Here is a 15,885-nt window from a genome sequence, read left to right on the forward strand (position 1 = left end):
ACTCGAAGCAGACTCCCTCACAGCTAGGCAAAAAGGTGCATACTGACGAAGGCCAAGGACCGCCATGCCCAAATGATAACTCAGCTGCAATGCTATGATTTCAGGGCCTATCAAGCCAAAATGCATGTGGAGGCGACAAGTCTGGCCGCCTACTTGCATGGCTCCTCTGTAGTGCACACCCCACCACACCAATCTCTATGATTAACCAAACTCCGATCCATCCAGTCACTAGCCAGATAGATATCCATGCCACATTTACCTCCTATTACAAGACACTCTATGATTTGCCCTTCACAGATCGGCCCGCTGCTATACAGACCTTTTTGGGAGGTGTGATTTTACTAACACTTGACCAAATGGCCCGCGAAGAACTGCAATTGCCCCTCCTAGAGCAGGAGATGAGAGCATCCATCAGTGGGATGGTCACAAGTAAAGCCCCAGGCTTAGATATCCTACCAGTAGAGTTTTATAAAGCCTACAACAACGTACTAGTGCCTAAACTAGTAGAGCTGTACCAAGCAGCCCTCACAGAGGGGAGACTGCCACCCACACTACGTCAGTCCCCTTATAGTTTCCTTATTAAAACCTGATAGGCACCCACTGGAGGTGACACTGTATCGCCCACTATCAATGCTAGGCACAGACTATAAAATACTCAGTAAAACGCTAGGTGGTCGTCTCATGACACACGTCACACCTGGTGCACACTGACCAAAACGGTTTTATCCCCGCCCACTCCACTATCCTGAACATCTATAGACTGTATTGTATATTGTAACTAGCCCCACTACTATGGCCATAGCCTGTTTGATGATAGATCTGGAAAGTGCATTTGACATACTTGATTGGAATTATATGTTCGCAGTGCTCTCGTGTCTCGGTCTATCTAGCTGGTTATTAAGCCTCATTCGATTACTCTACACTGCCCCAACTGCCTGCGTAAAAATAGGCAAAATCATCAATACACCAAAATAGATAAGCAGGAGGACGCGGCAAGGATGTCCCTTGTCACTGCTCCGGTTTGCTCTGGCAATGGATCCCCTGGCCCAACTTTTGCCACATGACAGTGAAACCTGGGGTATCACATTGGTATATGTTGTACACATCAACTCCCTTTATACCGCTGATGTCTTTATATATATATCTGTGACATCGTCAGGGTTTGGGCAACATAGAATCCAAACTGACCAAATTTTGTGAAGCATCTGGATTAGGAGTGAACTAGGCGAAGACATGTTTGCTCCCCATTCATTCGGCCTGCCCACCCCACCATCTCCCGGTGGTCCCCACATACTAAAATGGGAGTCACAAAATGTTGCTACCTTAGTATTCATGTATAACACAACTCTGGGATTTACTGGATGGCAATCTAATCCATGCTATCGCCTCCTTATGGCCACAATTGACATTCTAGAGCACCCTGCCATTCATAGTACATGGCCGGGGTACGTTATCCAAAATGGTGATGCTTCCTTGCCTTCTGTATTATTTCCACAACTTATTATTACCCATATCGAGTTCTACGTTTTGCACGCTGCATAGCATGTTGTGCACCTTCATCTGAAATAGAGGGCGTTGACCTGTTGCCTTACCGAAGCTCCAATTTCCTGTGAAGAGGGGTGGACTGGGGGCTCCTAATTTTGCGCATTATTATCTGGCGGCACAGCAACAGTGGCCATCTCCGTGGGTGGCAGGCCAACAGCTAGTCGAATTGGGTCTCCTCAAGCATGATAATGCATCCCGCTCGATACATGAATCATTGCTGCCTATGGGGAAGCTCCCACTGCAGTCCAACCAGCTACTAACCATTGCACACAATAGTTACAACAGAAGCCTCAGGCTCACCCAGACACAAACACCATACTCCCCTGAGATCCATATTAGCTGGCTACGTCCCCTCTGGGAACGTCTTAGGAGGAAGGGATTGGAACTCTGGGAAACAGAGGGGGTGGACACTCTGGGTGCCCTATTCCATGACACTGTCCTCATTCCATTTGACCAGCTAAGCACTACACACAACTTACCGAAAGGGCACTACCTAGCTCATTGAACCCTACTAGCAGAGCTACAGAGAAAATGGCAGATTGTAGATAGAGAACCCGACACACACCCCATACTTGATTCCCTATACGTGATGAGGAATGAAAGATGCCTAGTCAAATGGTTCACAAGTGCATTGGCCAAAACCCTGCATGACATCCTACAACCCATCAGACAGTGCTAGGAACGAGATGGCGACAGAGACTTCACAGAAAGAATGGGACTATATACTTGTCTTTCCACATAAGGTCTCTCGTAATGCTCACTTAAAATACACAACATAACATCCTACATAGGGCGTACTTTACACCTGCACACTTACATAGAATATGTGGCAGCTCATCCCACTGTTTGAGCTCATCCCACTGTTTGCACAATGCAGATATGTGGTATATACTCTGGACATGTCCAGAGGTGCAGGCCCTGGGGAAGACGGTAACAGACACACTAGCAACAATCACTAGTAGGGAAAATCTCTCTATGAACAAAATAGGCTTTTTAGGATTGTTCAAATGTAAGAAGTCAGGTAGTGTCAACAATAGATTCATGGACGTAGCCCTACTTATGACCAGAAGGGCAATTGCTATGAGATGGAAAGATACCTACCTGACATAACATTCTGGGCTGAAGCAACACTGAAATGGGGTAAGGCAGACTTACAAGCCCTTAGGGGGGAAGAGGTTCACAACTTTCCCATTGCACTGGTGTGAGATACGCTCTTGCACGAATTGCAATCACTTTTCGAAGAACAGTAGTCCTCAGGCTCCCCCCTCCCACAGACATACGCACCTTCTTCCACCACCCTCCTTGATCGCAAGACCCTGATGGATGCCCCCCTTGACTGGAGCGAGGGACTCTAGTTTCCCACCCACTCCCAACAGATACAGCTGACAAACCCTCCCTCAAATGGTGCCGAACAGCCAATAGGTACTAACCGGAGATCCATATTTTCTACATGCATGTTATGACCTGTTAGTTCTATATGTTCATGACAACGCTAGTTGATTGTGCAATGTTGAACCAATACCTCATGCTATAATAAGTAATCCAATGTAATATGATCAGAACCATAAGGGATCATGTGCACAGATGAGGGTAATCACGTGTCCAGATGATGTCCAACCCTTGAATTGTTTGCCTTGCTCTAAAGACAATACAAATTGGTTAACAAAAGCAGTAGTAACTTAAATAAATGAAGAAATGTAGACAACTTCGTTTTTGGGGGTGTTATTCTGCATTTGTTTCCCAACTATCTTCCATTGAGCATAGGGACAAGCAGAGTTTTTGCAAGATTAGAATGGCAGCCATCTTCGTGTTGCCTCATGCACACTGTTTAATATGGCGTTAGTGTTTGACTGTCTCAAACACACTCTGTGTGGGGTGCTGTTATGTTATCGCCAGCCTTTACAGGTTTTGTTGTAAATAGAAGCTTTAAGGCCTAGAGAAAGACTTATTATCCTCTTTGCAGACTTAGACATATTAGGAAACTGTTGTCACTCATGATGACTGATACCCTAACCATCACCAGAACATAGACTGCTCGGGGCTGAGCTATTTTCCCAGTCCTGGTGTGCTGAGCCCTTGGACTGACTCAGAATGTGACTGCTACTCCCAGCATGCAATGGCTAAACGTGCCTCACTCAAAGCTCCTCAATGGCCCTAATTAGGAGCTGCAGCTTAACACATATTTACGTACATACCAACGGTTTAGAAGAGGGAAGTGGGAGATGTGAAAATAATAATCAGGACAATGTACTTCTCCCATTTACTTCTATTGAAGAAGAGGCAATTTCAGGAGGAAGACAGCCAACATAAAGCCTTTTTTAACTCATAAATTGGGCCTATTGACGTATGTATTTGGGGTAAATAGTCATGTTCTGCTCAAACTGATGTTATAGGTTATAGGGTAAACGTGCAATGGTTTCTGGGGAAACATTCACCAGGTTAAATTTAGAGAAATGTGTCCCAGAAAAATTCCTGAAATTATGCATTCGCATGCAGACACTGGTTCAGTAACTCCGACTTCCACTTTTTACTCTCCGTTTCAAGTGGCCTACATACATACTTTTAATCTTCCAGCAATATGGTAACGAAATTAGCCATACCTCCAGCGTTAGTAGTAGCAGGTGCAGTACTAGGATCCATAAAATTCAAAATGAGAAGTCCTGATGGACTGTGAAGTTTTATTTATTTTCATATGCATTATTACACTTTTTTCTGTATCATTAAATTGTATCTATTACTTACTAAAGTTCTGGGAAGCAGCTAAATTTGCCCATTCTCGCCCTAAAATGGTCGGATACGGCAGCTGTTGCAGTCAGCTGGGAATACTCATCCTCACAGAAGGAACTTCTATAAGAGCTGGTGCCCTGTCTATTGTTTTGGAACAATTACCAAACTTCGAAGGTCGCTCTTCACCATCAACTATTGGGAATTTGTTGACAAAAAACTGGGAGAATTCTAACTTTCACTGTGTCCTCATTGTCAGTGTTACACTTAAACACCAGTTCGCTCCAACCCCCATGACCGACAGTCACACCCACACACTGAAGTAGGAGTTTTTAGCTCTTTCATCCAATAGAGCAGTGCAGTCTTTGAGGAGTGCAGACCTCTTTTCTAAGGCTAGATGTCACGTGTGTTGTGTGTGGTGGTGCTATTAATGATACTGTGAGAGCAGGGCACAAGTCCTAAAAAAAGAAGTGGGGGGACTACCCAAGTTAGGCAGTATGCAAGTGATATCAAGGCGCGTAATATCACAGTGTATGACATCATGACGCAAGACATCACACATGGCTTCTGAGGATATGATATCAGAATAAGTGGCATCACAACCCATGACCTCAAAAGAAAGGGACATCACAAGAAGTGACACCTGATCTTAAGCCCTCACATATATGTTAAGTAGGTCTATCATGAGTGCATTTGAGTGCTTCACACGTCTTAACAAATGAGATTTTGCATCAAGGTTGTGCCAAAAATGTAATGCAACCCTGTTGCAAGATCTGTATATCAAAACCTATACATTTATGTTTTTTAAAACCTCTACCAAAACGAAATTGGCAACATGGAGAAACATGGCATTAAATCTATTCTGCTCAATTGTTTATAGAGTCTGAATTCTAAAATATCTTATGGGGTTAAGGCACCTGCTGTAGAGATCTTTGTATGCCCAGAACATCTCTGGGAATAATAATGGAAAGATAATTCTGGACGTTAACTCATTTGTTGGAGAGATCTCTGTTTTATCGAGAAGCAGTTTTGAATCAAAGTAGCATAGAAGATTAATATGTCTCCTACATAGCACATAATGTAATAGGCAGATGACAGATTTTTATGGTATGTAGCTAAGAAAGCGAATTACCACAGATAACGCTGAGATCCTTTTATGACTTGCAGTTCATGAACTGTAATCCTTCTAAATTGCAAAGTGGGCTATTAAGGACATGTGACTCCTACACCTTGTAACCCTCACTGTATCATGTAAGACATGCTGTATACTGATTTAAACACACGATTTATTGTCAATGTATAATATATACATTTGATGTAAACCGCTCTGACACCCTACATCCAGATGAGTATTGCCATAAAAGAAATACAACAAAATAATGGCATTTAAATTATTTTTGTAAATATTATGACAAACTAGCACATCTGACAGTCTAATAGTGCATGCATATCTCCTAAATACAGGGACTGAACAAAGTCAAAAGCATACCTTTCTTAGTTACTTTTTGAAGCATTAACAATGGGTGTGCCTTTGCTTCCCCTCCATTGCTCTCGCATTTTCATATAAGGCTCGCGCTAGCTCCCAGCCTAGATACTTGAATTAAAGGAGGCCTGATGGCCTTTGTTATGGGCAGAGCTGAAATTTGATAACCCCTCCCCACCTGCACCTTGCTTCTCGGAATGAAAGCAGACAATGTTCAGGCACTGCTGAAGGTGTCCCAGTGTCTGAAATGAACATGTCCCTGTGTCTGAAAATGACACCGGGAGGAGTTCAGTATATTTCAGTTTGTGCCAACTTCTTGGCAGGGTAGAAATAGTGGGTAGATGAGTTTGGCGTTCGGACCTGTGCATAAACTGCTGTTTACTCAAGGGTCTGATAGGTGTTTAAGGCATTCAGTAATTATCAGATGACTTAAATACCTCAATATTTGTTACATTTCGACATGTGAAACCTGCCGAAATATAAAGGGGGGGTAAAGCATGCGGTATTCACCATATCATGTGGATAAATCTGCATGTTATTCCCAATAACTTGTAATAGGTGTTATTTATTGTACCCAATAAATAACGTACACCGTGGTATCATTATTTATCAGATTAGATAAATAGCACCTAAACTCATAATCAGGGCCTCAGTGTTGTTATACTTCCTTTAAGATCAACGTTAACAGAATCAGCAGTTCGCATAAACTAAACTAAAAAAAATGCCCCTCCAAAACACTTCACAACCCATGTGGCCTTGGTCCACTTAGGCCATTAAATCAAGGTGCAGCTAGTGAGAGCGGTGTTAATCATCTGACGTCTGAGTGTGTGTGAGAGGAGGGCCTCAGTTTCCAGTGCGTAGGCTGCGTTTTGTGAAACGAGGCTGTTCTATCTTTATCCGTCCCCACTTTGGTGTTCTTTGTAGCTAATCCTGTCTCTGATGACAGTATCACACTGTGGAGCACGAGGCTGGACGCACAGCAGCACTGACGGCGCTTCCGGATAAAGCATGAACGAAGCAGACAAGAAGCCAGCTCTATGAAAAAATGTATATGCGGAATGCATTGTAGCATGTATGGGCAGCTCCACAATATAGGCACTGACAAAGACAACAGGATGGGCTTCATTATAGTGCATGCGTAACAGCATGGAACAAATGTGCACACAAGCACCAATGGAGCACTCGTGCAAATATATACATAGACAAACACATACGCACATACCCAAAGACACAGACCACACAGAGAGACGTTCTGACAACCTTCCAAACAAACATACAGGCACTCATTCACACAGACTACCATACAGCCAGGCATCCGTGTACGCAGACCGATAGATATACATTCACTTGTTCAGGCTGCCTACTGATACATTTGGGAGGGTTGGATTGGGAATCAAAAACACACGGCAAAAAGAACATATTCTGTCCATCTACGATCAATTTGTATCAAGTATGAATCAAAAATAAGTGGAGTCTTTTCAGGAGTGAATGGAAGATGCAGAGCTGGGATCCTACCATAAGCAAGTTATGAAAATGGGTCCAAACACTGTATATTTATATTTTACTTCACTGTTTTTGTCACAGTCATAGCAAATCACTGCATATATTGTGTTATGTGTATTTGTAGAATGCATGATCACCTAAGAGGATGTCCTGGCACTGAAAGCAAGAGCAGTCTGGACCGTGCTGAGGCCTATTTGAAAACCTGCTTGTTCATTTTTTGCGGAATTCAGGAAATGAGGAGAGGGTTCTAATGTGCTGGGGCAAGCCCTTCCAGGCTTTAGGAGTGTAGAAGAAGAATTTTTCTGATTCTGGGCCTCATTAAAAGTTTGACAGATGGAAAAGTATGTCCACCAAACTCCTGACAGGGTGGCCTGCCTATGTGGCGACCTCCCCGTCAGAGTCATTAAGAGTTACCCGCGACGGGCAGGAAACTAAGTTTAGCATCTTTGGTGAGTGTAAGCACTAGATGGCAACTGCATTAAGTTGGCCAGTGACCGTGAGTTGTTGTCAGTGACTATCCCAAGGGTCTTGTCATGATTTATAGAGAGGGGATAGGTCCAAGTTCCGCCAGAAACTAGATGGAGTTTCTAGGGGGGGGGGGTGACTTTAATGACGTGATATCCCTCGACTTAGATCAGACTACAATTACACCTCTGTCTCGCTATCTTGACATACTGGGCCTTACTGATCTATGGAGATGTCTTCATCCCCATAGTTGAAGTTACTCTTATTGCTCAGGGACCCACAAAGTCTATTCTAGACTCGACTACATCACAAAGCCGGCATGGGAAGTGGCTACAATACTAACGAGAGCCACAACCTTCTGAACATGGACATTAACTTTAACAGAAGTCCAAAATGCTGTACGTCACCTGCGTGCAGGAAAAGAACAGGGACCGAATGATATTTCCGCTGAAGTTTTCCAGAAACAAACATATCTACCTGCTCCTCACTTACTACAACTTTACATCAGAGCACGGGATGATGGCATGTTTTCCCCTGACCTACGAAGTGCCACGATAGTTGTCATACACAAACCTGGAAACCTCCAATGTCCTCCTGATCCTATTAACTGATCACCTTGATTAATGTGGAGACCAAACTCATGGCTAACATTTTAGCTACCAGACTTCTAGGAGTGATTACTTCACTGATACACAGTGACCAATTCAGCTTCATGCCGCAACCCCCCACCAGGGGGAATTTGTGCACACTTACCAATTGGATGGCGACAGTCACTCTTAGGCAAGATAGCCACTTATTTGTCTTAACAGTGAGAAAGCTTTCACCACAAGTCACTGGCCTTCCATGACACAGACCATAAGAAAAATGGCATTTGGACTGCCTTTCAGAGACTAGATAATCCTCCTCTACAGGGACCCCCTAGCTGCAGTGAAGGTAAATGACCTACTGGAGCGGGGTCAGAAAGGCCTATTACCAGCTACCCAGGTGACTCTAGAGGCCTGGGACAGGGCAACCTCCTCTTTGGGTTGGAAACACAAGATCACCTCAAAACCCCATTATGGTTCGGCAAGACTCTAAAAGAAGTAACTAAACTAAAAGGATTTATATCCTTGGACCGAGTGAGCATTTCCAAAATAGGGGATGTTCTAGAGGGTAGGGCCCTAATGCTATTTTCCTCCCTCAAGAAAGAATTTCAGCTACATGACCGACAGTACTACAAATACCTTCAATTTGCACATGACTGGGAGGCTGAACACGTTCCCCAGACATCCCAGAATATGCCGCCTGGAAGACAGGCTCTTACTGGAGAAAATACAAGAGAAAGCAGTGTCACTAATAGGACTATCAATAACAACATGTCTGACAACCTCCTAACATTACGGGCCATATGGGAGTCTGACATTCTTACACTTGACGACCTGGACTGGGAGGCAGAGTTGATGTTCCCCCAAGAAGTGGCCATTAGAGCCTGACTATGTCTTATCTAATTCAAAATCCTACATAGCATCTACTGTGGCAGAACTCTCCTTCACAAACTGGGGAAAGCAGCCTCATCATGCTGCCTACGCTGTGGGTACAAACAGGGTGACTTCATTCACACAATCTGGACATGCCCAGTCTTGCAAACCTACTGGCACCGAGTGCTCTCTGAGCTTAGCGCTATGCTGGGGGTGCAATTGCCAAACAACCCTAAGTATGTTTTGCTGGAAATACCCAATGATGTGGACATACCATGAATGAAACTGCTGTTGTGTAACATGGATTTGGTGTTGGCCAAGAAGGACCTCGCTAGGCGGGTGAGTGCACCGTGGCACCTATCATGGGGAAATGATGGAAAGGAATGAACTTATTTATGGCAGCAGAGAGAGTGACTTATAAAAGCAGAGGTTGCCCGCCGACTTCGGGAAATTATATGGGGGTGCTGGCTTGACTACTGTGGGTTGGCCTTGGATGATGACGGTATTGCTGTACCCCTCTAATAAGCACACTATGACACTGAATACTCTGTATTGTGTTGACATAGTTCTAATTGTAATATTGCTCTCACTCTCACTTGTGTGGTTTAACAACAAAACTGTTCTGGAAAACTGTGGTCTCACCGACATGTTCCAGTGTTTTACAGGGGCACCTGTTGGTGTTCCCTGTTTTTATCTTTGTAAAATCCCAATAAAAATATTTAGAAAAAATAAGAAAGTAGGTTGAGTTTCAACACAAGGTGCTTCTACAGAAGATGACTACTTCTGTTTTGTCCATGATTAACCTGAGGCAGTTGTTTTTCATGCATCTTGCGACTTCAGTCATGCAGACAGAGAAATTGGTCTAGGTGCTTGTCTGAGGGTGGGCTTGTAGGTGTTCCTGGCTATGTCGTACTGGCCTAGTCTCCATCTGAGCTTCCAAGACCTTGCTCCAATCTAGAGATGAGAATTTGAGGATGCTGTTTCTGTGGTGGTGTAGGATGGTAATGCTAAAGTTGACAAGGGTGTGGTCAGACTTGGTGATCTGTGTGGTTTGTCTACAGTAATAATTCTAAAGCTGGTGAATATGGGATCCAGTAGGTGTCTGGGGTCATGGGAGGGACCTTATACTTGTTGGGTGAGGCTGAGGTGGGACAGGATTTTGAGAAGGAAGGTCTTTGTTGGGACCAGTGTGGTCTTCCAAGTGAAAGTTTATGTCACAAACGAGGATAAATAAGCTGGAGTTGAGGATCAGGGGTGTGGGGAGATTTGGAATGGTATTGGCAAAATTGGTGCATGATCCTTGGGGAGGTGCAGGAGGGTGCAACTCAGGAGGTGGCAGTCAGTAAGTGGGATTTGAAGATCAAGTGCTCCATGTTGACGGTGGTCATATCCGAGGAGATGGTTCAGCGGATTGAAGCTTTGAACATGATGGCAATGCCATGTCTAGCTTTGTGTGTGGTCAGTCCTGTCTGGCAATCTTGTAGCTGCTAGGGGATTGCCATGATAATGTCAGGGGCCGACATGAGGTTCAGCTAGGACTCTGTCAGGAAGAGCAGATCCCGTGCGCGCTCATGAAGCAGGTCCTAAATCTTGGCTGTGTGTTTGGGGAGGGCAGATGTTGAGGAGTATGACACATAAGGGTGAGTGTGGTGTAGCAGGTGTCAGGTGTCTGTGGTTGAGAGAGTAATGAGAGCTGAGTGCTGTCGGTATGGGTGTGGAAAGAGGTGGGGGCGTACGAGGGTACAGCTGAACTTGCAGGAGAATGCCCGTTCAATATTGTAAGTTGTGACGCAGCAGCAGTATTGCAAGCAGCATCTGGGTTTTAGCTTATGGGGGGGGCAAGTGGAGGGCAAATGTGTTAATGGAGTCCTGGCACTGGATGCAGGTGCAGAAAGTGTGTGAATGGGCACGGATGTGTTTGCCTTTGCAGTGCCTTTGACATGCCAGAGGTGTGCCCACTGCACTGCGGCCACCATTAAGTAGATCTGGGAAGGGGGTTGGGGGATAGGGCAGGTGGTGGGCGCAGGGGGCAGGAATAGACTAGTGTGGCAAAGTGGAGAAGGGTGAGTAGTGTGGGGGTGCAAAAGCACAGAAAGAGAGTGAAAACAGCAAAGAAAAAGAGTGAAAATAACGTTATGGACATAGATTAGAGTCAAAAAGCACAAGTTGAGAGAAAAGAAAGAGTGGAGAAAAGCACAATGAGCATAGGAAAAAGTAGAAAAATTGAGAAGGCACAGAGAAAGAGTGGAAATTGTGGCGAAAAGTGAGATGGGTAGAGGAGTGGAAAAAGAGCGAGAAGGAGCACACAGAAATAGAGGAAAATCTAAGATTTATGCAAAAAAGAGAAAAGCAAATGAGACCGCTCAGTGCAGTCACAGTTAGAAGACGATAATCGGCAGAGCAGAAGCAGAAAACAGGTAAAGAAAAGCAAAAAACAGGCAATCAGAAAGAAAACTGAGCCCAAACAAACAACCAGAAAACCAGCAAAAATAGGCAATAGAAGTGAGAGAAAGTGCTGAGCACGAGTAGAGGGTGTGAGACAGAGTGATATTGGAGAGAAGAAGCAAGCGAATGGAGACAGGGAACATCGCAACGCAGGGGAGCAGGATTCGCAATGGACAGCCTGGTCAGAGGACCAGGCACACGTAAATCCAGGGGTGGGTCCAGGAAGCTCCTACTTAAATCAAAATACAACAAGAACTAAAAGGTTAGCCTGTAGAATTGCTGTTTTATTGGTTAAGACAGTGAGAGGTAAACAAGCTGCATTGTTCATGAACACCAGTCCAATGCTGCAGCACGTTTTCCACTAGGCTGACCCACGGAAACCTTGGTTTCCCCCGGTCAGCCCAGTGGAAAACTCATAATGGGGCCGTTGGGGAGCCCACCAGCACTGTGGCGGTCTCCTCATCAGGAGTTTGGCGGTCAGGTTTTTCCCACAGCTAAACTTGTATTCAGCTCCTTGGTATTGTTCAATGCACGCAATGTCATTACTCGTCTGAGTTGTAAAAACAATAAAATGTTTTTCAAAAAAGAAGTAAATAAAAAATCAGCTAAAATGTTAAAAAATTAATTGAAAAAATACAAGTATATATACAAAGTATAACTTAAATATGACTATAAAAATATAACTCTATTTTAAATACGAATTAGTATACTCTAAAAATGTATGATAAGAAAGTAAAAGTACAAAGTACAGTATATAAAGAATATATATGTATACAATAATTATGTACTATTTTGTATAAAGGTTTGAAAATATACGTGTTAAAACAGTGTTTACAGAATACAGTCATGTGATACTACAACACAAAAGTACATACAAATGTTGTCCCACTGTAACACATGAAAATGATTTTTTTATTTGCAAAAAATGTATCAAAAATAAAAATGTACATTCAATAAAATAAATAAAATAAATAATTACAAAATCTTTAAAATGTATTGATGATTTTCTTTAAAAAACTGCACAATATACAAAAGTACAAACTACACACCATTTTTGGAAAGGTATTTGACACTAAAAAGACAACATTTACTATTCCAACATCAATCTAAACCATTTTAGGGATGGTGTTGCACAGTAAAGTGGTTGGATGACTATTCCTACTTCAATCTAAATAATTTTGGGGAAGGTGCTAGACACTAAAAAGGCAACATTTACTATTACCACTCCAATCCAAACCATTTTAGGAAAGGTGTTGAACACTAAAGGGGCTACATTTATCATTCCCCCTCCAATCTAAATCAATTTGAGGAAGGTGTTGGGCACTAATGGGGCTACAGTTGATTTTCCCATTCCAATCATAGGGCCCTCCAAGTGCCCCATTAATACACTTTCCCTGGGAGGAGAAGGTTGTGGCCATTCTGCATCCCGAGGGCTTGACAAGAAAACCTGGGGGAGTGGAGTCTGGTAAGTTACCACAGAAAAACTGCATGCTCACAGCTCAGATTTTGCCACTGTGTTGTTCATGTACGTCACCAATATTCAATAAGAAAATCATCCCAGGATTCATGATATGTCTCAACATGTAAATGTATGCTCAAACCTAAATGCAGTCTGCCTACAGACATGTAACTATTGGTACAGTGACTTATGACACAAAAGAGCACAGTCCACAACCAATTAACTCTCCAGGGCCAGAACATGGCTGAGTACAGTGATCAATCAGGTCATTTTGTTTGTTGGTGTGGGTTTCATTTGCACCCAACAGTCCGCTTGTCTTCAGTGTGTCAGCCCAAACAAGAAGTAATAGATCACAGTACTCATCCATGTGTCTGCTCAAGTGAGTCTATTGGCATCTGTCCCCTACATGCCAATTGTCTTCAGTGTGTGACGAGTGCTGGTGCCTCACTATTGCCTGTCATGTGAAGGTTGCCGTCATACATGTGACAGAGCATACCTTGCCTTTGGGTGCAGTCTCAGATAAATCATTTTCCTTGGTAAGTAGTGATTTTCCAGTGACATTATTTTGGTGTCATCACTGTTGCCCTCATTTCTTGTGCCTACATTTTAGTATGTGTACCTTTCACTTTTGCCATATCATTTTCACTGCTGTTTCATGCATGGTCTACCTCTCTTCACGGGATGATGCCTAACATGTTGCCCAACTTGTTTCCAGTGTACATGTCTGTGCAAGATATGTTATCTATCGAGTAACATTAGTACAACCCCCATTAGTCCATTTAGACAATGTACATATAGTGAAGTGACCATTGTTGATTATTTCTGGAGTGATATGGGTTTTTCCATGTCATCTTCTTCCGGCTACTGTACTTCTTTCAGCAACATGGCTGGATTATTTGGCCATCATTTCTTCATGATGTGGCATGGGGTGTATGAAGATGAACTGTATGCCTGCCCTTCTGTGGGATCTGTGGAATTGATCTTGGCATTGCCCTCCTATTGTGTGACAACAGGAAACTGAGGGATGCTAGATAAGGCAAACCATTGAAGGTGATAAGGTCCCCCACTTGTTCAATGGGTACTGTGATTGCCCAACTTCACCCATGTAACTGGAGTTGTCTGTGATTCTGATTTTCCTGTGGGCAATTGTTGTCAGTTCTTGTAGCATGCATGCATATGGTGTTGCTTTTGCTAGAGCTTGTGGCTGGGTGCTAATCATAGCTGTTGTTCAAGTGTGATCAAGAACATATAGTAACCCTATTTGTCTTTGTAATTTCAGCATCATCCCAGGCAAGCAGATAAAACAGAGTAAAACCAATCGAGGAAGCAGCTGGCCACAGTACCTCCAGTCATGAGAGAACCAACACAGTGGGATCCATTGGCCCGGAGGGTGAGGGGAGTGCCACGGAAGATACAGGATCCACATCATCATCTTCATATTCTTCCCCCAGTAGCTACTCCCTAATAGTAGCAGACCCATCAGGAACTGCTCCAATACCCACTGACATGTCCACCACATGCACAATACCCCCAGACACTACCTCAACATCCACAGATCCACACACCACAGACAGCATGCCCCCTGATACCACCCCAACACCCACAGACACAACCCCCAATCACCATATACCCCAGATGCCTCCCAACACTCACAAACACAGCCACCACATTCACCACACCCCCAGACACCACCCCAACGCCCACTTACACAGTTACCTCAACATCCACAGATCCACACACCACAGACAGCATGCCCCCTGATATCACCCCAACACCCACAGACACAACCCCCACTCACCATATACCCCAGATGCCTCACAACACTCACAAACACAGCCACCACATTCACCACACCCCCAGACACCACCCCAACACCCACTTATACAGTTACCACTCCTACCTCCACTTCACAGCCCCGACACGCAAACGCACACACTCACACAACAGACACCCTAAAAACCCAAGCATTCCTCAGACATGTACACACCAGCAGCACCAACAACCACAGGCAAGGCAAGCACTCCCTCAACCTCCCAACCCCTAGCCCATACCCGTTCTCCCCAAGAAAGTTTCCTTTTTTACCTTAACCTCACTTCTGTGACCCCCACCTCATCCCAAAACCAATAGAACCCCACCCACATTCCAACCCATCCCTTCCACATCCAAGTCCTCCCCTGTCACAGCTCTCCCCTGCAAACAGCCATACCCCTCCCACCCTGAAGAAGAAGACCACTCCTCCTGAGGAGAAGACCACCCTTGATAAGAAGAAGTCCACCCCTCCAAAGGTGAAGACCACCCCTCACAAACCTACCCATCCCAAATCCAACCCCTCCTCACCCAAGAATGATCCCTTAGATGTCTGCATGCCCACTTGATGCCTCTTCCTGCGGAGGTTCTCTGGCAGTGATCAGAGTGAAGCTGGTGGACAGTACTGTGCATGGTCTTTGGTACAAACTGGCCAATGGCCTTTGATCATCATTGTGTTTATTCTAATAAACACAAGATGTTGTTTTTGGGTACACATTTGTCCTGCCATTACTTTTCTACCTTTTTGTTGTTCCTGAGTAATTTGTGTTGTAAGCCTACAGTTGTTTGTGTTTAACCTTGATTGCTGACCCATTTGCTGTGGGTGGCAAGCTCTGACTTTGTAGGCAGTGCTGGTGTCACCCAGAACAAGGGTAGATGTTCACTGTATGGATACATGGGTGATAATCCAATTGACATGTCCTTGCATTGTGTTTTGTTTGATATGGTAAGTATTTCATCTTAGCTTGGCCAATGTCTACATGTTTTGTGTTACGTTT

The sequence above is a fragment of the Pleurodeles waltl genome, chromosome 6, assembly GCF_031143425.1.
Source record: "Pleurodeles waltl isolate 20211129_DDA chromosome 6, aPleWal1.hap1.20221129, whole genome shotgun sequence".
In the NCBI taxonomy this organism is placed as follows: domain Eukaryota; kingdom Metazoa; phylum Chordata; class Amphibia; order Caudata; family Salamandridae; genus Pleurodeles; species Pleurodeles waltl.